We start from the raw sequence: 14,088 nt of genomic DNA on the forward strand, positions 1-14,088 counted from the left end.
TATTTTCTTACCCTCAGAGTGACTGTCCCAATTTAAATAATTCTAGCAGCAACCTTTTTTGTGATCTTTAAAATAAATTTATTGTCCCACACTTGCCCCAGAGTCTCTCTCACTCGCCTCACACACACTACCTTTCACACAAAGATTAGATACAGATGAAGAAATAAAAATACTATTACAGTATATAATTGTCTCGCTCTCTTTTTCGTCGCAGGCCTGTAGGGTCTTAGATGAGTTAATGGTTTTAGTTGAAGTGAAGGTCTTGTAAGCAGAGGAGAAGCCTCCTGTAATTGACTGTCCTGGAGGTTGGTTCTCGGGTGAACTTGAAGTTGGAACAGGTTGGGGAGAGTCCTCCTACTTTCAAGGTGTGGTTATTTATTACCTTGGCTACGTAGTTGACTTGTAGCTGGTTCGATGGCTGTTTGATGGGTTGCTGTCCAGAGCAACAGCTTGCTGTTCTAAAAGCCAGCCACAGACATGGCTGCCTCACCGTTTGACCTGTTACAAGTACAAAGTCCTTTTCCGAATAAGATGCGTGGCCAGGTTGATTATACATCCTATGTGATGACTTTCACACCTTGAGAGTTTGAAACAGCTAGTGTCTTTGTATCTGAATGACCCATTCAATTTGAAATTACCCTTGTGAATTAGTATCAGGGAAAAGGGATTCGGTCAACGTCAGTCCAGAAAATTTCTTTTGTTCCCCCTTTAGAGACCGGGGAATCTTTCAATCCACAAGATAAGTCAGGTGATCCTTGGGCAGCCACCTTTTTTGTAGCCTTTTGTGTTTTTAAAAAATATAAAGTATTGACTGAGAGTTCATAATGACAGCACTGAGGAACCCTAGCCCGATGTGTATAATATAAAGTAATCCAGCAGGGGGAATTCATTCATTTAATTGTATCAGAATTTTTCCATTTTTATTTTATTAAAACAAAATCCTACATTGGATTATTTATTTATACATGTATATATTGAGGTTTATATATAGTTGTAACGATTGAGTTGTAACATAATTTACAGGAGCTCATAGCAATACAGTTAAATCCCTATAGGTATGGTGGTGATTCAGGATTGTGTTGCAGGTTGGTAGGTTGAGGCTGTGTTAGGGTTCTGAGGCAGCCTTTCAGGAGGGGACCAAGTCACTGGTTACTTTTGAGACTGAAGGCTGTGCTGCACTCATTCCAACTGGTGCATGTCCCTCATTGGGGTTGGGTGGGGTAGCTTTCATACATAACATGAGCATACGAATTAGGAATGGGAGTAGGCCACTCGGCCCCTCGAGCCTGCTCCGCCATTCAATAAGATCATGGCTGATCTGAATGTAACCTCAACCCCACATTCCTGCCTACCCCCGATAACCTTTCACCCACCTTGTTAATCAAGAATCTATCCAGCTCTACCTTAAAAATATCCAAAGACTCTGCTTCCACCACCTTTTGTGGAAGAGAGTTCCAAAGACTCAACCTTCTGAGGGAAAAAAATTCTCCTCAACTCTGTCTTAAATGAACGACCCCTTATTTTTAAACAGTGATCCCCTAGTTCTAGATTCTCCCAAAAGAGGAAACATCCTCTTCACATCCACCCTGTCAAGACCCCCTGGGATCTTAAAGGCTTCAATTAAGTCACCTCTTACTCTTCTAGCACTGATGTTGAAGTGAAGCATGTGGTATGTGGAGGCTCTCAAAGAACATGGGTCAATAAATGTGACCTTGCTGTTGTCGTTCCCAAGAGTTTTCATGTTTTAAATGTCTGTATCAATGCAACCAAAACCTTTTGATTCAGGCCAAGGTAATTCACTTATGATACAGGTATAAGACGAGTCACTGTTTGCCATTGTTAAGATCCTTGTTGAAGAAACACTCGAAACATCATCACCATTCTTTTCTCATTGACCTGTTGTGTATTTCTATTTCAGAATTCCAGCTGTTGCTGTTTTTCCTTTTTATTTAACTGTCAGAATAGTTGAATTAAAATTCTGTTGGATATTGATTTAATTTTCATGCAACTATGATGAACATTCAAGCATCTTTACAGTAGAAAAAGCTAGAGCGCACAACAGGGATTTCTACTATCATACTGTATTGTAGGTTACGAGGAAAAGATGAAACTACTTTTGCAGTGCTGAAGCCTTCGGCAGGTGCTGCAGCTTTCTGTTATACAGGCTTTATGCGCATGGCATGGACTCACTAAAGCTAACTGAGGTTTAGTGATCTGCCAGGTTCCTGGTTTTTACAGGTGCTGGTAGGCTTGCAGCTGGCTGTGCAGGACTCTCCCACCTTGCGCACACCTCTCTTTCTCTCTCCTGTCTCTCTCTCTCTCTCTCTATTGATTAAAGAAGCTTGTGGAGAAGTTGGGCCTGTTTTCTTTTGGAGACTTTGAAGTGATCTAATTTTTCAAGATTATGATGGAAATTAACAAAATTCCTCAAATTCTGGAGGAGACATGGATTAAAAATGACAAAGTTTTTAAAAAATAGAAAGGAATTTGGCTGGAGCCTGTATGTCTAACGGGCATTGGAGCTGCAGAATAACTTACCAGGGAAGGACCCCAATGTCAGAATATAACTGGGTTCAAAAAACTGGATGTGGTTCGCAAGGAACCAGGAATATGATGGATTATTAAATAAATACAAACCGTTTCCATAATTAGTGAAGCACAGATAATCAATTGATCCTTAATTCATGTTGGATGTTAACACTATTGAATGTCTCAGGTTCCTCTAATGGCCCAGTGGTAAAAGAATGGTGCTGTGCCTGGATCCTGGCTCCACTCCTGGTTTGTTGAGTCACAGTTGATCTCTCAGTTCCCGTGCTTCGGGAGAGAGCAAAATCAAGCAGGTCTCCCACTACGGTCGCAACGATCGCGATCCATTGACTTTTGCTTGTGTGGACATCTGGTGAAGACAGGATTTGACTTGGCTGTGACTTACTCCTCCCCCCCGCCCCTCTCAAATAAATTGCTCATCAACTCTCACTTTCTGAGATCATGAGGACTGAAGGTCGGCCACTTGGAAAAAGTATCAGAAATTTTACGGTGGTAGTGAGCTGTTCCTTTTCAGAGAGCAGGACATGATAGATATAGAAACCTTCTTGTGATAGATGTCATGATTTGCTAATGGTTTTTAAGAAGATCAGAATTTAACCCAAAGCTTTAATTGTGTTGGGTTGTGCCACTTGGGACAGCCGTGTCACTTCCTGTAGGAGTGTCCATGTGCCAAAGTCTTTACAAAGTGCAGGAGTTTGAAGTGGGACCTTGTGACTTTTCTGCAAGATTGGTGTTCTGTTTCTGCAATGCCCTCTCTCAGCAGGTTGTTTAACAATAGAAAAATACTGTATTCCTCATCATAACATCACATCCCATCAATCCGCTATTCTACAGATCTCGAGCAGCAATATTCGAACATATCTTGGGGGGGTGTGTGTTGCAGTCAATGTTATTAATTAGTCTTTACTGGTCAGTTAATTTGGTAGAATGTGAGAGGATCTGATCAATTGACTAGATTAGCATTGAGAACAGATCAGTTCTATTCATTTTATTAAACACCTTGAATTGTAAAACATAACATCGTAAGCAATGAGTAGCAACCTGTTTGTGAGTCCAGGGAAAAGTGATGGATTGAACAATGGCAAATGATCTGATGCTGCTCAGAGGAGCATAGCATTTAGCGTAAATATCAAATGTGCCAGCTGGCATTTAAAAGCAGCTACTGTGAAAGCTGGTGCAAGAGTGACAGAGCCCTGGTTGTGGCAGGGATTGTACTGTAACTGCTGACTGTGGTTAGGAGTTGTTCCTTTGTAACCTAACAGGATATCCAAATGCATGGGCACCATATGAGTGACCACAGTAACTGGGGCATGCTACCAGACTGAAATAACCCCCTCTTCAGTGTCACAGAAGATTAGTTGATCCTGTTGTTTATGATCATGTTACAGTATTTGAGCTGGATAAGAGTCAAGTCCCACTGTTGTCTAGATGATTTGGTGGAGTTTGTTAGATTGGAAGATGGTTACTGCATTGTTGACTAGGATGAAGGTTGCTGGGCTCTTCTGGTGTGTGTAGTGTATTGTTATTGTTGTTAGCATTGCTGGTACCAAGCCTCCTGAGTTTTGCCACCTGGTGCATTTGCTAGGAGCTGTGCTATTTGGTGAAAATGAGAGTGAAGGTTTCAACAGTTTCTGGTCTTATGGATTTCATTGCTATGAACAGTTTAGTGCGCTGGCTGTTGGGTGGATGTGCAAAGAGGTTTCTGTTAATTTGGTGTAGGGTTTTCAGGATATTCTTTGATATCCAACCAATCAACCAACAAAACTGTCACAATAGGGTTGACTGCATTGGTCTTCGACGAGGTGCTTTGTTCCATCTTAGTTGTGACATGAAGTCACTGCTGCTACAAGCTGATACAGGACAAAGATAAACAGCACAGTCCATCTTCAGGTGTGTACCACCACCAGCTGCTTGTGTGGTGTAATGCCCATCGGGGATTCCTGCTTTTAGGGATGGGATTTGGGCTTAACTCTGCCCACTCTTTTGCCACAAATGCAGGAACAGCAGCAGTAAATAACAGGAATGAAAAACAGCAGGAGAAAAGTACCTGAAAACAAGAGAAAATAGTGTAATCTTGGTGCCGAATTCGCAGCATTGCCTGTTGTAACTTTACATAAATTTAAAGCACAGGAACCAGGCTACTTGAGCCAAACAGGTCAATACTGGAGGTTTTTCTCCACAAAGGCCTCCTCAGCCTTATTTCAACTCAACATATCACCTCACATCTATCCCTTTATCCCTCACATGTTTACTTAGCTTCCCCTAAAATGCACCTGTTCCAGTTGCCTCAGCCACTTCATGTAGTAGCGAGTTCCACAATCCCAGCACTTATTGGGTATGCATGCTACCCAGCATAGTGCTGAACCAAAGGGATCAGGAAACATTGAGAGAGCTTTGATTGGCAATATTCTAGAGCAGCATAGAAGAGGCCTAGTAGGGAGCAGATTGCCTACTATTAACAAGGCTACTCTGCCAACTTTACCTAGTCCAAAAATTAAAAATTATGAAATGCAATCATGTTTAAATATTGCCAGTTGGAATGGTGCCTTGGACATGGCAACTGATCTGATTCCGCAAGTACATTCCTACCTTCAGCCAACTCTGAGATGTTCAGCAGCAAGCATTTGTTTCAGGTGGTCAGCAAGACCACATGTCTGTTGTAGGAGACCATTGTTGTATGGTGTGGTCCAGAGTAGCTGCTATTTTGCTTAAACTCAGTGACTCAGGCTCTTTGGATGAATCATCTTTAATGATTAATGTTAGTTCTTTTGTACTGAAGGACTCAGCATTTTCTTGTGCTTCATCAATAACCTACATCAAGCCTAAGGAATATATTCAGCAAGTCTGTAATAATTTCCACCCAACAGTTTTAAAGAGTACTTACAGATGAATGTCAGGATGATCATAAAAGAGACATATTTGAGAATATCAGACTGGTGAAATTCTCGAAGTTTGGCAATTAGGTTGTTGATGAAAACCTTCGACTCCTCGAGGCTAGCTTGAGAAGACATTCTGACAAAGAGCTGCAGGAACAAATGAAAGGGAAAGTCGACTGCACAGAAAATGTTGAATGGGCCACTGGGTAATTATCTGTAAAAGACACCAGGTTTACATTATAATATTAAGACATATCTGGTTGTTAGGCAGAGAAGGAGCCTGAAAAATTTACACAGTTAAAGATTCTGGACTTCTTATTCCAAAAGGCAATGAGAAGAAAGTGTTGGATAAGTAAAACAAGTCCCACAGAATCTGAAAACTGGCTAACATTTCCATTGAAGAGTTTTTAGAACTTTAGGACCTGCTATGTGGTTTCCAGCATTTACTCTCTTTCCTGCTGGGTGTTCTACTCTGAACATGGTGTCAGCTGTGGCTTAGTGAGTAGCACTCTTGCTTCTCAGTTAGAAGGTCATGGGTTCAAGTTCTATTCCAGAGATTTGAGTATGTAATGGAGGCTGTCACTTCAGTGCATTACTGAGGGAGTGCCACAAGGTGGCTCGTTTGGGTGATGTTAAAACTGAGGCCAAGTGTGCCCTCTTGTGGGCATAAACAATCCCATGACACTACTCAAGGAGACCAGGAGAGCTACCCACGCCCCCTGCCTCCGTGTCTCGGCCAACATTTATCCCAAAGCCGAAATTACCAAAAAAAAATCATCTACATATTATCACATTGCCATTCGTGGAATCTTGTTGTGAGTGTATAGTCTGTCACATTTCCTGCATTAAAACAGTGCCGACACTTCAGAAGCACTTAATTAGTTGTAAAGGGTTTTGGAGTATCCTGAGATAATAAATGATACTATGCAAATGCAAGTTCTTTCATTATAGATTCTGTATTTGTCTGGAGCATCTCCAGGTAGCCAAATTGTTAGAGATGATCGCAACCTGTTACTCACCATAACCTGATCTCTGCTACTGTTCTGAATGCTGACTGTACTGAGTTACCAGCCCAGATGCTGGCTGAAACAGAACAGCAGAAATCTGCTAGGCAGACTTAATTCAGAGGATTCTCTAAGAAAACCTTGGCAATTCAGAAAGAATACTGTTGTCCTTCAAAGGGTTAATCTGTGTCTTTATGGAAATCATTAGACCCTTGGCTCCTGTCCACAGTAATGTTTTCAAACATTTTCCCTGTGGAGGACCCACTGCAAAGACTGGCACCCTGTATTAACTTCAGAAAGAAGTATTGGCCACGCAAAAGGAAACCGTACTATCATTTCATTAGTATATGGCAGCGAAGTAATGTGCTCATCGGACAACAAATAAAGCAAAACAGAAACCTGATAATCTTCGAGACCCCAGTTTGGAAAGGGATGTGTCAGCGCAGCGTGCAGCTGTACAGTTCTCTTCTGCAGCCAGTTTGCGATAGTGTTGTTTGTATTTTATGCCCTGTTTGCTTCTACCATTTTTGTGGGGGAAAACTGACAATTCAGTTAAATTCACAACTGCATTCCTGGTATTTTTATATTTCGGATATGTTATCATGAATGTTGGGTTTCTTTGCAAAAGCCTCAAGTTTCTAAGAAAGTGCCAGCATGCCTTGATGAGATAAGCTAAGTGTCCTTACCGTCTGCTTGGAGACTTGTTACACTGAAGTGCTACATTCTCTTCTGCTGTTGGCTCGTACATACTTCGCTTGCACTGCAGTCCGAGTAAGCAGCTATATTCACACTGAGAAAGCGTTCTGTGAGTGAGTTCTTTGAGGTGCTGTTGGCCTTTGGACAGAGAAAATAGAAGCTGTGTTTGCTGTAGCTCGGCCCCCAGATGAAGGACAAAGCCCGCTCTCATAGGCATAGAAATGCATTGGTTAAACCCAGTAATGCTTGTTCAGCTATTAATGGGTATTTCATTGCAGCACACACAACAGCAGCAAAGTCACATTTGTACAGACCAATTTGAGTAACTGTTTTTCTGTTTTCTTCAGAGTATGAGGGAGTGGCACCATAATTAATTGCTTATATAAATATTTTTGACAGAGCAAGTATTTGTTTCCGGCTTCAGCCTGCGCTATACAGTTAGCTCCCTCTTGCTCAAGTACAGCATAGCCAGTTTAAAGGATTATGCTCCCATCAACAGCCTGTTTTCATAATGGATCTCCTTTAGCCTGGTATCATTCTGGTGATCCTGTGTTGCACGCCCTTTCTAACGGAATGTATCCTGAGCTGCAGTGTCTAAAGCTGAACGTATTCCAGACTGGGTCTGACCAAGACTCTGTACAACTGAAGCATCACTTCTTTCCCCGTGAGATAGAGATCAACATTCTATTAGTGCTTTTGATTACATACCTGTGCACTAACTTTTAGTGATTTGTGTACACGGACACCTAAACCCTTTGTTCCTCTACAGTTTGTAATCACTCAGTAATGAGAAAATATTCTGGTTTGTCTTTCTCGCATCCTAAATGGATGACCTCACACTTCCCAACATCGAGCTCCATCTGTTGCAGTTTAGTTCACTCACTTAGTCTGTCTATGTCCCTTTCTAACTTCCTGCTCCCATCTACACAACTCACTTATGACCTCCTCACTTGTTGTCATTTGCAAACTTGGATATATGCTCTGTTCCTTAATCCAAGTCATTAATATACACAGCATAATGAAAATTTGAAGCCCAGAACAGATTGCTAGGGAGAACACTATTTGTCCTGTATCACCAATCAGTAAATGTTTGCTCTGTTCCTACTCTCTGTCTCTCACCTCCCAACCAATTTCCATGGCGCAGGGTTATCTTCCAATTCCAAATGCTTTATTTTTGGTAACAATCTCTTGTGCAGAACCTTGTCAAATACCTTCTAGTCTTTTTTTTTAAACAACATCCATTGATGCTCCTACACCCACCATATTAGTGACCTCCTTAAAATAAAAACAACTAGATTTGCCAGGCATGACCTACTCATCACAAATCCATACTGATGCTCAGTTCCTACTTGTCCAAGTGCCCAGTCACTCTGCCTGATAATAGATTCCACTAAGTTCCCCACAACCAATGTCATACAGACAGGTCTGTAATTAAATGGATTCTTCCTGTCTATCCTCCCTAAATGCATACAAACATACCAATTAGAAGCAGGAGGCACAAGCCACTCGACCCCTTTGAGCCTGTCCCGCCATTGCTGATCTGATTCTAACCTCCACTCCACATACCTGCCTACCCTGATAACCTTTCAACCCCTTGTTTATCAAGAATCTATCTAGCTCTGCCTTACAAACATTCAAAGACTCTGCTTCCACTGCCTTTTGAGAAAGAGAGTTCCAAAGACTCATGGCCCTCTGAGAGCAAAGGTTTCTCCTCATCACGACTCCTAGTTCTTGATTCTCCCACAAGAAGAAACATCCTCTCCACATTCGCTCTGTCAAGACCCCTCAGGATCTTAAAGGTTTCAAGCAAGTCGCCTATTACTCTTCTAAACTCCATTGGAGACTAGCCTAACCTGTCCCAACTTTTCCTCATAAGACAACACGCCCATACCTGGTATTAGTCTAGTAAACCTTCTCTGAACTGCTTCTAACACATTTACATCCTTCCTTAAATAAGGAGACCAATACTTTACACAGTACTCCAGATGTGGTCTCACCATTGCCCTGCATAAATGAAGCATAATCTCCCTACTTTTGTAATCAATTCCCCTCACAATAAACGATAACATTTTAATAGCTTTCCTAATTACCAGTTGTACCAGCATACTAGCCTTTTGTGATTCTTGCACTAGGGCACCCAGATCCCTCTGAATCTCAGAGCTCTGCAACCTCTCACTTATATAGATAATGTGCTTTTTTATTATTTCTGCTAAAATGGACAATTTCACATTTGCCCACTCCATTTGCCGGATCTTTGCCTATTCACTTAACCTACCCATGTCACTTTAAAGCCTCTTTACATCCCTTCAAACTTACTTTCCTGCCTATCTTTGTGTCGTCAGCAAATTTAGCAATCATGCCTTCAGTCCCTTCATCCAAGTCATTTAAATAAATTGTAAAAATAAATAATGGAGTGATATTTGAAATGTTCAAATCCAGTGGCACGATCCCTAAATCTAGGCAACTTTTGAAAATTGTAACTACAATTTTCTCACCCAACCTGCTGCATTTCCACCTTTCCTTACCTTTTATACCATAATTTTTTTATTTTTTCATGCAATGTGGGTATCATTGGCAAGGTCAGCAGTTATTGCTACCTTATTGAACCACTGCAACCTATGTAATGAAGGATGGAATTCCAGGATTTTGACCCAGCAGTATGAAGGGCCGGTGATATATTTCCAAGTTAGGATCATGTGTGCCTTGGAGGGGTGACTTGCGGTGTTGGTGTGGCGAGTTTCTACAATGCATCTTGTAGATGGTATGCACAATAACCACAGTGCACCATTGATGGAGGAAGTGAATGTTTAATGTGGTGGATGGGGTGCCAATCAAGCGGGCTGCTCGGTCCTAAATGGTGACGAGCTTTGAGAGTGTTGTTGGAGCTGCACTCATGAAGTAAAGTGGAGAGTGTTCCATCATGCTCCTGACGTGTGTCTTGTTGATGGTGGAAAGGCTTTGGAGTCAGGAGGTGTATAACTTACTGCAGAATACCCAACCTCTGATCTGTTCTTGTCACCACAGTATTTATGTGATTGGTTCAATTAAGTTTCTCGTCAGTGGTATCCTGAGAATGTTAATCGTTGATGGTAGAGTCTTTGGTGATGAGAATACTGTTGAATATCAAGGGGAAGTGGTTAGATTACCTTGTTGGAGATGGTCATTGCCTGGAACTTGTATGGCACAGATGTTACTTGCCATTTATCAGCTCAGACCTGAATGTTGTCTAGGTCTTGCTGCATGTGGACACAGACTTCTTCATTGTCTGCAGAATTGCGAATGGTAGTGAACCATGCAATCATCCCCACTTCTGAACTTATGATGAAGGAAAAGTCATTGGTGAAGAGTTGAAGTTGTTTGACCCAAAACCACTGCCCTAAGGAACTCCTGCAGCAAGGTTCTGAGGCTAAATTGATTGACCTTCAATAACCACAACCATCCTCCTTTGTGCTAGGTTTGACTCCAGCCAGTGGAGAGTTTTGTCCTTATTTCCATTGACTACAATTTTACAAGGGCTCCTTGATGTCATAATTGGTCAAATGTTGCCTTGATGTTAAGGGTAGTCACTATCACCTCATCTCTGGCATTTGGCTGTTTAATCCATGTTTGGACCAAGACTGTAATGAGGTCTGGAACCAAGTGATCCTGGAGGAACCCAAACTGAGCATTAATGGGCAGGTGATTGATGAGTAAGTACTGCTTGATAGCACTTTGTTGATATCCACTCCATAACCAAGATTGCCTACTTCCACCTCTGTAGCATCGCCTGACTCCACTGTTGCTGAAAACCTCATCCATGTCTTTGTTACCCCTAGATGTGACTATCCAACACAATCCTGGCTGACCTCCCACCTTACACCCGAAGTAAACTCATCCAAAACTCTGCAGCCCATATCCTATCTTGCACCAAGTCCCATTTGCCCATCACCCCTGTGCATGTTAAGCTACATTGGTTCCCGATCAAGCAATGCATCAATTTTAAAATTCTCATCTTTGTTTTCTCATCCCTCCATAGCCTTATCCCACCCTACCTCAGTAACCTCCTCCAGTCCTCCAAGCGTTTGAAATCACTGCACTCCTCCAATTCAGGCATCGTGGGCATCCCCAATTTCCATCTCTCCACCATTGCCACTGTGCTTTCAGCTGCCTGGGCCCTAACCTCTAGGTTTCCCTCCCTAAACCTCTATATTTCTCTCCTCCTTTAAAATACTTCTTAAAACTACTTCCATGACCAAGTTTTTGGTCATCTGTCTTGATATTTCCTTCTGTGGCCTGGTGTCAAAGTTTGATTAATAATGTTGTTGTGAAGTGACTTAGGATATTTTTCTATATTAAAGGCACTATTTAAATGTAAGTTAATGTTTTCTCCTAGCTTGGTACTGTAATTTACTTTGTTTACTTAACTACACAAGTGGAACTTCTACCTTTTAGGGTTATTTATTAGTTTTGTATTGTACCAAATATTTCTTTGAAAACTTCTCATTTTTTGTGGTTTACAGATTAACAATTCTGCCCAGTTTACTGCAGTCAACTAATATCAAATCCCCTCAAAGTTTCCCTTACATGGGTACCTTTCCAGTTTAGGTGAAGGCCATCCCACCTGTGCAGACTTCCCTAGCCATATGAGTGATCACAGGAATATGAAACCCCTCCTCTACACCATCCTTCTAACTAAGCTATCAAACCTAAACTTTCTCTCCATTTCTGATCCAGTGTGTAGATCCAGAGATTGCTTCCCTAAAAGTTCTGCTTCTTAATCTAGAGTTTAACTTGTTGAAATCCCTTTTCAGAACCTCAAACCTATTCCTATCTATGTTATTGGTTCCCATACGAACTACAATCTCTGGCAACTTGTCTTCCATTCCAGAGCCTTTTGTATTCACCCAATGATGTCCAAAATCCTGACATCTGGAAAGTAACATACCTTGGGGATTCCGAATCATGTCTGCAAAAGAAGCTACCACCACTTGCCTATCAACAATCGCCACTCGCCTTTTCATACAATCTATTGTTCTCCCTATAGATAACCATTTGCTGCTCAGTGTCTTGTAATCACTCTTGGTTCCCTTCCTCTTGGTCACTTTTCTGTCCACATCACTGATTTTGTATTAGACAAATCAAGTAACACGAAGTAACAGGATTGAATTGCCAGCGTTAGTTCTGGAGCTGGGTAACAAGCTCATACTCTTGTTGCATTTTTAAAAATTCATTCACGGGATGTGGGCTTTGCTGGCTGGGCCAGCATTTATTGCCCATCCCTTGTTGCCCATGATAAGGTGGTGGTGAGCTGCCTCCTTGAATTGCTGCAGTCCATGTGGTGTAGGTACACCCACAATGCTGTTAGGAAGAGAATTCCAGGATTTTGGCCCAACGACAGTGAAGGAACGGTGATATATTTCATAGTCAGGATGGCGATTGACGTGGAAGGGAACTTCCAGGTGATGGTGTTCCCATCTATCTGCTGCCCATGTCCTTCTAGATGGTGGTGGTCCTGGGTTTGGAAGGTGCTGTTGAAGGAGCCTTGGTGATTTCCTGCAATGCATCTTGTAAATGGTACATACTGCTGCTACTGTGTGTCGGTGGTGGAGGGAGTGAATGTTTGTGGATGTGATGCCAATCAAGTGGGTTGCCTTGAGCTGGACGGTGTCAAGCTTCTTGAGTGTTGTGGGAGCTGCACTCATCCAGGCAAGGGGGCAGTATTCCATCACACTCCTGACTTGTGCCTTGTAGATGGTGGAGAGGCTTTGGGGAGTCAGGAGGTGAGTTACTCGTCGCATGATTCCTAGCCTCTGACCTGCCCTTGTAGCCACAGTATTTATATGGCTAGCCCAGTTCAGTTTCCGGTCAATGGTAACACCCAGGATGTTGATAGTGGGGAATTCAGTGATCGTAATGCCATTGAACATCAAGGGGCGATGATTGGATTCTCTCTTGTCGGAGATGGTCGTTACCTGGCACTTGTGTGGCACGAATATTACTTGCCACTTGTTAGTCCAAGCCTGGATGTTGTCCAGGTCTTGCTGCATTTGGACATGGACTGCTTCAGTATCTGAGGAGTTGCGAATGGTGCTGAACATTCATCAATCATCAGTGAACATCCCCACTTCTGACCACATGATGGAAGGAAGGTCATTGATGAAGCAGCTGAAGATGGTTGGGCCAAGGACACTACCCTGAGGAACTCCTGTAGTGATGTCCTGGAGCTGAAATGATTGACCTCCAACAACCACAGCCATCTTCCTTTGTGCTAGGTATGACTCCAACCAGCGGACTTGACTCCAGTTTTGCCAGGGCTCCTTGATGCCACACTCGGTCAAATGCTGCCTTGATGTCAAGGGCAGTCACTCTTACCTGTGAAATTAGGTAACAGGAGCATACTCCTGATATTGGATGCAGAGCTAGCTATCAGATCATGCAACTGGTATTTAATCTGTGGCACTGGATTCCAGAATTGAACTTTATTGTGGAGCTATGTTTGTGTTTTCACATGGTGTTGCTGCCAGTTCCTTATAATGAGGCAGCCTGTCTCTACATGGATGGTCTTGTCCATGGAATGTCAGTTTTCCCTTGACCTAATATTTTTCACCATTTAACCACTCGTGCAATGAGGTAATTTAGCGATGAAGCCTGTAAACCACTCAGTGCCCTTCCAGTGCTGCTGTTTGGTTACAAGGAGGGAAGACCATATAGAAATTAAAGATACTGGGACTTCCCTACTGGATCAATTCCAGAAGCCCTGGCCATACTCCTCTCAGCCCCCATTCTTTCTCAGTGGGCCTGAATGGTGGACACCAGTAGGGTGTTCATCCATAGTGCTGGCTGTTGCAGCCAAGTTCAGTCCTGCTCGTGTGGTATCCACATACACTCTTTTTTGGCTGAGGTTGATGAATAGGAATCGAACTTGGGAGCCTGGCTGGCTTTTGCTCTTCATAGCCCAGGAACACAAGGCTGCCATGTGGATGGAA

At 42.5% G+C, this 14,088-nt stretch overlaps 1 protein-coding gene and 1 long non-coding RNA gene across 8 annotated transcripts in view; one reads left to right on the top strand and one right to left on the bottom strand.

The window, feature by feature from the left end:
• Positions 1 to 14,088, top strand: part of recql5 (RecQ helicase-like 5) — a 106,487-nt gene that overhangs the window by 53,977 nt on the left and 38,422 nt on the right. The window lies entirely within an intron of this gene.
• On the bottom strand, positions 3,521 to 7,481 carry LOC144699705 (uncharacterized). Of its 2 annotated transcripts, XR_013580598.1 has the most exons (4): positions 7,114 to 7,481; positions 6,827 to 6,967; positions 5,432 to 5,637; positions 3,521 to 4,594 (listed from the first exon to the last, which is right to left on the bottom strand). It is a non-coding gene; the product is annotated as an uncharacterized LOC144699705 (long non-coding RNA). The 2 variants fall into 2 exon arrangements; XR_013580597.1 differs by lacking the exon at positions 7,114 to 7,481 and having other exon boundaries at positions 6,827 to 7,054.

This window comes from Cetorhinus maximus, chromosome 24 (assembly GCF_964194155.1).
Source record: "Cetorhinus maximus chromosome 24, sCetMax3.hap1.1, whole genome shotgun sequence".
Classification (NCBI taxonomy): Eukaryota; Metazoa; Chordata; class Chondrichthyes; order Lamniformes; family Cetorhinidae; genus Cetorhinus; species Cetorhinus maximus.